Here is a 6,840-nt window from a genome sequence, read left to right as displayed (position 1 = left end):
CAGGAAGGGGCTTGGAACACTCTGGAACAACCACAGGAGGGATGGGACAGGGAGGAGCTTGGAACATTCAGGAACAACCACAGCATGGATGGGAGAGCTTGGAACACCCAGGAACAACCACAGGGAGGAGCTGGGAACACCCAGGAACAACCACAGGAGCAACAGGAAAGTCCTGAGCTGTCCCCGGAGTCCTGGGCTGCCCCCAGAGTCACCCTGAGGAGGCAGCAGGACCTGGAAGGCTCCTGGGAGGAGATTGGATCTGCCAGATCCGATAGGGGAATGTCCCGGCCCAGCCCACGGGACAGACTAAACTGTTGTGGTTGTCCCAGACGTGATGCTTCAGAAATGTGAAAACAAAGAGGGTTTATCAGACAGTTCCTAAACATTCCCCCCCCCCCATGGAGGTTGAGGCTCCACAGCTGCTGCTGCCCCAGGAATGCTCTGGGAGCACCAAAGCTCAGCCTTCCTGGGCAGTTTTGCTGCTTAAAGCCCAACAGAAGCCACGGCTGCTTCCAGACACTGCTCCATGTGCTGGTCCTTCCTTAACAGGTGGGGGCTTCCCAAACTCTGCCCGAGGCAAAGAGAGGGATGGGAATGGCCCCTCAGCCCTGGAGAGTGAACAGCAGCAATAAATGAGGACACACAGCCATGGGGGCAGATCTCTGCAAGAGCTGGGTCATCCAGGACATTTCTGGACCACATGGACTGTGTGGGATCATGGAATCGTGGAACGGGCCGGGTGGGAAGGGACCTTAAAGCTCATCCTGTCCCACGGGCAGGGGCACCTTCCATGGCCCAGGTGGCTCCAGGCCCATCTAACCCGGCCTTGGACACTTCCAGGGGTGGGGCAGCCACAGCTTCTCTGGGAATTCCATCCCAGCCCCTCCCCACCCTCTCGGGGAGGGATTTCTCCCCAATATCTTCCCTAAACCTTCTGTTTTCTGGTTTAAAGTCACCTGTGCAGCAAGGGAAGGGACTCCCTTCTTCCCAGCCAGCTCTGGAACGAGGCTGCAGCCCCAAAAATCCCCAAATTGTGTGGAAAAACCAGATAGAAAAAACTGTTTGAGGCTCCTCACGTTTCTTTGACACCCAGGGCCGTGCTGGGAGCAAGACCTGACAAGCCTCAGGTGTGGATTCCAGCGGGAAGAATCCATTCCCAAAGCCGCAGCTTCCTGGTCCGTGAGGAGCCAAACAGGAGCAGCAGGTAAATGTAAGGATTTTTCACCCCCCAGCCTCGGATTTTACCCCTGGGAATCAACAGGGTTTTGCTCCAGCAGGAGAGGACCCAGCCCATGGCAGGGGGTGGAACCAGACAAGCTTCAAAAAGTTCCCTTCCCACCCAAACCATTCCATGGTTGACTCGTCCATAAAAAAAAAAAAGGCAGGAAAAACACAGCCCGAGGGATGAGAACCCGCTGATCCCACCCCACAGATGTCCACAGATGTTCCTGCTCCTTCCCTAACCCAGAGCCTGGAAATCTCAAGTCAGGCCTGGCTTTGGTCCCACAGGGATGGGCAAACCCGGCCCGGAGCCTCCGGAGGTGCTGAAAAATGACACGGATTTTCCTTCCCCTGGAGAGTTGTGCACATGAATCACCAGCTCTGCCTGGCCCCGAACATCCACTCGGGAAGCTGAGCCAGGGGAGGGTCAGGCTGGATATTTGGGAGAGATTTTTCATCCAGAGGGTGGTCGGGCACTGGGAACAGGCTTCCCAGAGATCGGTCACGGCTCCAAGGCCACCAGAGCTCCAGGAGTGTTGGGACAACAGGGACAGGGTGGGATTTTGGGGTGTCCTGAGCAGGGCCAGGACTTGGACTCTATGACCCTTGTGGGTTCCTTCCAACTCAGGATATTCCATGATTTTAGAGCTCAGGGAGCGTTTGGATAACACCCTCCTGCACAGGGTGGGATTTTGGGGTGTCCCGGGCAGGGATTGGACTCCATGACCCTTGTGGGTCCCTCCAGCTCAGGACATTCCACGATCCTCCTCGTTTCGGAGAAGGCAGCAGGAACACAACTGTCTCCAAACAGGGAGGAACCCCCGAGTGCCTGAGTCAGCCCCGCGTTAATCACCCCGAAACCCAAACCCCGCTCGGGGCCCTCCCGTCCCCGAGCTCTGCAGGCAGAGGAGACTCCAGGGCTGCGTTTTCCGGGACGCTCCGGCCGGAGCCCTCGGCGTAGCAACAGGGATCGTTCCGGGCTTATCTGCGGCACCGCACCCACCTGGGTTGTGCAAACAAGGAGCAGAGCCAAGAAAACCCCATTGTACCTGCAGCTGAACTTTTGATCCCGCTGCCTCCTCCGACACCCCCCGAGGGGAGAGCTGGACACCCGGGATGGGCCACTCAAAAAGCTGCTGAGCGGGGAAATATCGCCTTTCATAAACACTGGGGGGGGGAGAAGGAAAACGGGGAGGGAGGAGTCAGGCTGTCCCGGGGGGGGGGTTTTGGGGGGGCTGGGCCTGTGTAGCAAGTCCTTCTTCCCTCTTTTCCTCAGCTCGTGGGATGTTTGTGGACCCAGAGCCGAGCGGGAGTCGCGCGGTCCCGATGGAATGGGAGGGATGGAAGGAGCCTGTGGTGGCCTGGCAGGTAACCGGGAACGTTCTGGCTGGAATGTGGGGAGCTGGGGGAAGGACGAGGAAGGGAGGAAAGCCCTGGGAGAGGAGGAACGCTGTGAATCACGGCAGGTTGATGAGCACCTTCCCAGGGTGTTCCCGGGCAGGTTCGGGATCAAGGCCGGGCCATTCACATGCAGAACAGCTTCCTCTCAATGTGCAACAGCCCCAAATCGCTGAAGTTCAGGAAGTCACAGAATCATGAATGGTTTGGGTGGGAGGGGACATTTTAAGGTCATCTCGTTCCACCCCCTGCCAGGGGCAGGGACACCTTTCACTATCCCAGGTTGCTCCAACCTGGCCTTGGACACTTCCAGGGATGGGGCAGCCCCAGCTTCTCTGGGAATTCCATCCCAGCTCCTCCCCATTCTCACAAGGAATCCACCTAAATCTTTCCTCTTTTAGTTCAAATCCCTTCCCCCCTTGTCCTGTCACTCCCTGCCCGGGTGAATCTCACAAACCCCCTTCAATCCCCGGCATCACACACAAATCTGGAGCGCCCACGCTGATTCCAACACCCAAACCCGCTTCTCTGGGCAGGACTTGGAGCGCGAGGAAAACTCGGAGAACCCCAAATCCCTCCGGAACTCGCCGAGGGCTCGGAGTCCGCCCCGCTCGGGGTGTTGCAGAGCAGGGAGCGACAGGTTAACAACGCCCGTGAGCGGCTCCGGGAGCTCCGCTGCCACCCTGCAATTACCGCCCGACCTTGGGGCTCGGCACAAGGACGGCCGGGGCCAGAAATCCCCATTGCCCGGGAGGGGGATGAGAAAAGAGCCCGAGGAGCAGCAGAGCCGAGCCGGGGCTGGGGCCATGATGCACAAAGGAGCTGGATGAGTCTATTGTTCGGTGTCCGAGCAACCCCCCGGGCTCCGCTCCGCTCTGCCCGGCGCGAGGTCCGGGCTCTCCGGCTTTGTTTACTCGGTAAAACGAGCGGCTGGCTCCGAGCTGCGCCCGCTCACGGCCCCTTCGCCTTGAGCAATCGGCAAACACCGCCCGGCTCCCCCCGCCATCCAAGCGCGGCTCTTCCAGGGGGGCAGGAGCCGGCTCGGAAGGAGGGCAGGACACGTCCTGTCTCTTCTGGGGTTTCTCGCCCTCCCACAGCTCGAGTTCGCGGCGAGTTCAGGAGTCCTCCGCGCCGCGGTAAAGGTGTGATTCCTTTTTAATTCCTGGGTAATTCCAGTTCCTCCCGGGGAAGCGCTTAACTCCAGGATCTGGGAAGGCATCCGCCACTTGTTGCCAGCTCCGCAGCCGCGCATGGAGCGGGGATGAATGGCTTGGAATTCGGCTCCCACTTAATAACCACAATCAGCGCCGATCGAGGCGGAACAATGGATCCGTAAAGGCTCCCGGGGCTCACATCCAACCTGTTTTACCCACGGCTTTCGAGCCAACCGCTCCAACCGCCGCTCCATTTTTTAAGCCTGGAAGAGCATTTTTACTCCCGAGAGGAAAATCTTACCTGGGAACTCAACGCCGCCTCCAAACCCGGCGCTCAGCATCGACCTCGGCGCCCCGGGGAGCCAGGGTGGCGATCCTGCGAGGGGATCCCCATCTCCTGGAGGGCAGAGCCGCTTCCCAAGCCGGGGAGCGCCTCACAGGAAAGTTTGAGCCGCGGAGTCCATCGCGGGGAGAAGCTCTCGGGGAGGCGACTTGTGCGGCTGCGGAGGAGCCGCGGCCTCCTCGGACCCTCCCCTGGGCGGGTCCTGCGGGCCCCGGGAGCCGAAATCCGAGCCCTCGGCGCCTCCTCGGAGCCCCAAAAGCGCTTCCCGAGAGCCTCCGGCCGCGGCTGGATCGAGGTGGCTCCGCGGCGGCCGCATCGCCCCGCAGGACCGGTCCCGGGGCGGGAGCGGCGCCAGGACCCGCCCGGCAACTGGTCCCAGTGCCGCCGCCGCACTGGGGAGCCCCGGCCGGGGAGCTGCCCGAGGATCCCGGAGGGAGGGACCGGAGCACCCGGGCACCGACAGCACCCGCAGCTCGGGGGGCACGTGGGGTCGGGATCCAGCCCCCCACATCCCGGGTGGATCTTTGGATCAGGATCCAGCCCCCATATCCCAACTGGACCATCAGTCAGGATCCAGCCCCCTCGCCCCCCCCATTTCCAGTGGGCCATTAAGTCAGGATCCAAGCCCCCCACATTCCAACTGGAGCATGGGGTCAGAATCCAGACCCCTTGCTTCTGAGTGGACCAGAGGATCAGATCCAGCCCCACATTCCAGCTGGACCGTCAGGTCAGGATCCTCCTCCTCCTCCCTTGTCTGCTTCCCTGGGAACGATGTTATCATCAGGAACAGCCCTGACCTGCTGCCAGGGACACCGGGAGAGCAGGACCTGCCCTGGGAGACGGGGACAGCCCGGGACAAAGGGATGGACCCTGGGACAAGGATCCACAGGGACAGGGATCCACAGGGAGGAGGCTACAGAGAGCCTGGGACAAAGGGATGGAGACAGGGATCCCCAGGGACAGGGACATACACAAGGAGAGGTATCCACAGGAAGGAGGTCACGGAGAGCCCAGGACAAAGGGATGGAGACAGGGATCCACAACAAGCCCCCTGGGATGGAGCACTGGATGCTGAACAGGGACAGGACTGCGGAGCCCCGACAGCCACCAGTCCAGCCCCTCTTCTCCCCCCAGTCCCCTCCATCCCTCCAGGAGTTTTCCTGTTCCTCCCCCATTCCAAAGGGTCTCCCGGGGTGTCCTGGCGTAGTCCCCCCCAAGCCGGGTCATGGAGTAACCTGATCCCAACCCGGCCACGTCCTGGTGCCCAGCAGAGCCTCGGCAGGGAAACACTTCCAAGGAAAACATCTGTCCCCTCCCCTTTCTTCCACTTCTCCTTTCCAAGGGGGGTTTTAATTGTTTGAGTGGATTTTGTGTTCCCAAACAAGCCCTAAAGGCAACATTTTCCTTTAACCCTCTCGGCTGCCACTGCTTCCCCCCCCCATGACCATCCGAAGGGTTGGTTTTTTGGCTGCTTTTTGGAATCCCAGGAATGTTTAGGAACCTCCTGGAAAGAGTCCTGTCATCCCAATGTCATCAGCAGCCCCCAAAATTGCTCTAATGAATTGTTCCCGAGTCCCAGCTGGCTCAGAGATTCCCAAACCCTCTCAGAGGAGCCCAATCCCACAACCCCCCAGTTCCCAGGGATGGGAGCAGTGCATCCATGAACCTTTAAAAATGCAGGAATTCCATCACACCCCCGGCTGCTGGATCAGTGCCATCTCCAGAGCAGAGCTGGTGGGAGCCCAGACCATCAAAGAATCCCTTAAAACAAAGGGATGGGGAAGGAATCCCAGCCCACAGCAGGGTTTTGCTTTTCCTCCAACGAGTTAACAACTGTTTGGAATCCCAAAAAAATCATGAAGGACCTGGAAAAGTCCTCCCTCCCCCTTTCTCCTTCCCCAGGTTCGGCTGTTTGGGACACTCTAATTCCAAGTATTGTTGGAAACACCTTAAACTGGGGCCTGAAGGGAAACATGAACCTGGGATCTTGTCACCTTTGCTCATGGGATGAGATGGAAAACCAGCTGAGGATGTTGTTGGAAAGGGACCAAGGCAACACTCCACTCCCCCGAGTAACCACCCTGGGCATGGATTTGGTGGGATAACATCCCTGGACACTCCTGGTGGCTATTCCAGCCTCTCCAGGAGGAAAACAGGGCCGGGGGGGGGTGTTTAGTTTGGAGCAGGGATGGTCTGGGGGCCCCTCCATGTGGCTCCTCCTAATCCACAGGGGAAGGAAGGGAGTTATCCCACAGGGAGAGCAGGAGGCGGGAGCAGCAGTTCCAAGGCCCCCGGGTGATGTCCCATCGTTTGGGGTTGGAATCACATCGGGACCCCAGGACCCTTCACCACCTCCCTTGGGCATTTTTAATGCGATTCCCAGTTTTTGAGCTGTTTACAGTCACTCCCTGAATTCTGGTCTCTAGGAATTACTTTTCTTCTCCCCTTTTTTGGTAAACAGACAACCAAAACGTTACTTTTAATCCCAATTCTGGTAAATAAATGCCTGAGATACCCCGGCAAGATCTTTCTGGCGCCAGATTCCAGGATGACATAAGGAAATACATCCCACTCTGGGTCGGAATATCTTAATTACTGTGATTTTCCAGGTGGGAGAAGCTGGATGTGGGAGCCATCCCTTTGATCCCACGAGCTCTTGGAGCTGCTTAAGGGTCTTCCTCCCCTTCTTCCTCCCCCTCTTCCCTGTCCTTGTCCTTGTCCAGC

The 6,840-nt window shown here is 59.0% G+C and overlaps 1 protein-coding gene and 1 long non-coding RNA gene across 2 annotated transcripts in view; one reads left to right on the top strand and one right to left on the bottom strand.

Moving 5' to 3' along the window:
• Nucleotides 1-4,279, bottom strand: part of LPAR2 (lysophosphatidic acid receptor 2) — a 6,211-nt gene extending 1,932 nt beyond the window's left edge. Inside the window, exon 1 of the mRNA XM_027670092.1 lies at nt 4,075-4,279. The gene's annotated coding sequence lies outside the window, so the exon portion shown is untranslated. The remainder of the gene's footprint in view (nt 1-4,074) is intronic.
• LOC113960489 lies at nt 14-6,817 on the top strand. Its single transcript, XR_003532039.1, has 4 exons — nt 14-1,210; nt 2,498-2,589; nt 6,019-6,188; nt 6,578-6,817. It is a non-coding gene; the product is annotated as an uncharacterized LOC113960489 (long non-coding RNA).
• Nucleotides 6,818-6,840: the final 23 nt, after the last annotated feature.

This window comes from Corapipo altera, unplaced genomic scaffold, assembly GCF_003945725.1.
Source record: "Corapipo altera isolate COAL_440 unplaced genomic scaffold, ASM394572v1 285, whole genome shotgun sequence".
NCBI lineage: Eukaryota > Metazoa > Chordata > Aves > Passeriformes > Pipridae > Corapipo > Corapipo altera.
The sequence above is the reverse complement of the archived record's forward strand: the minus strand, read 5'-3'. Positions and strand labels throughout refer to the sequence as shown.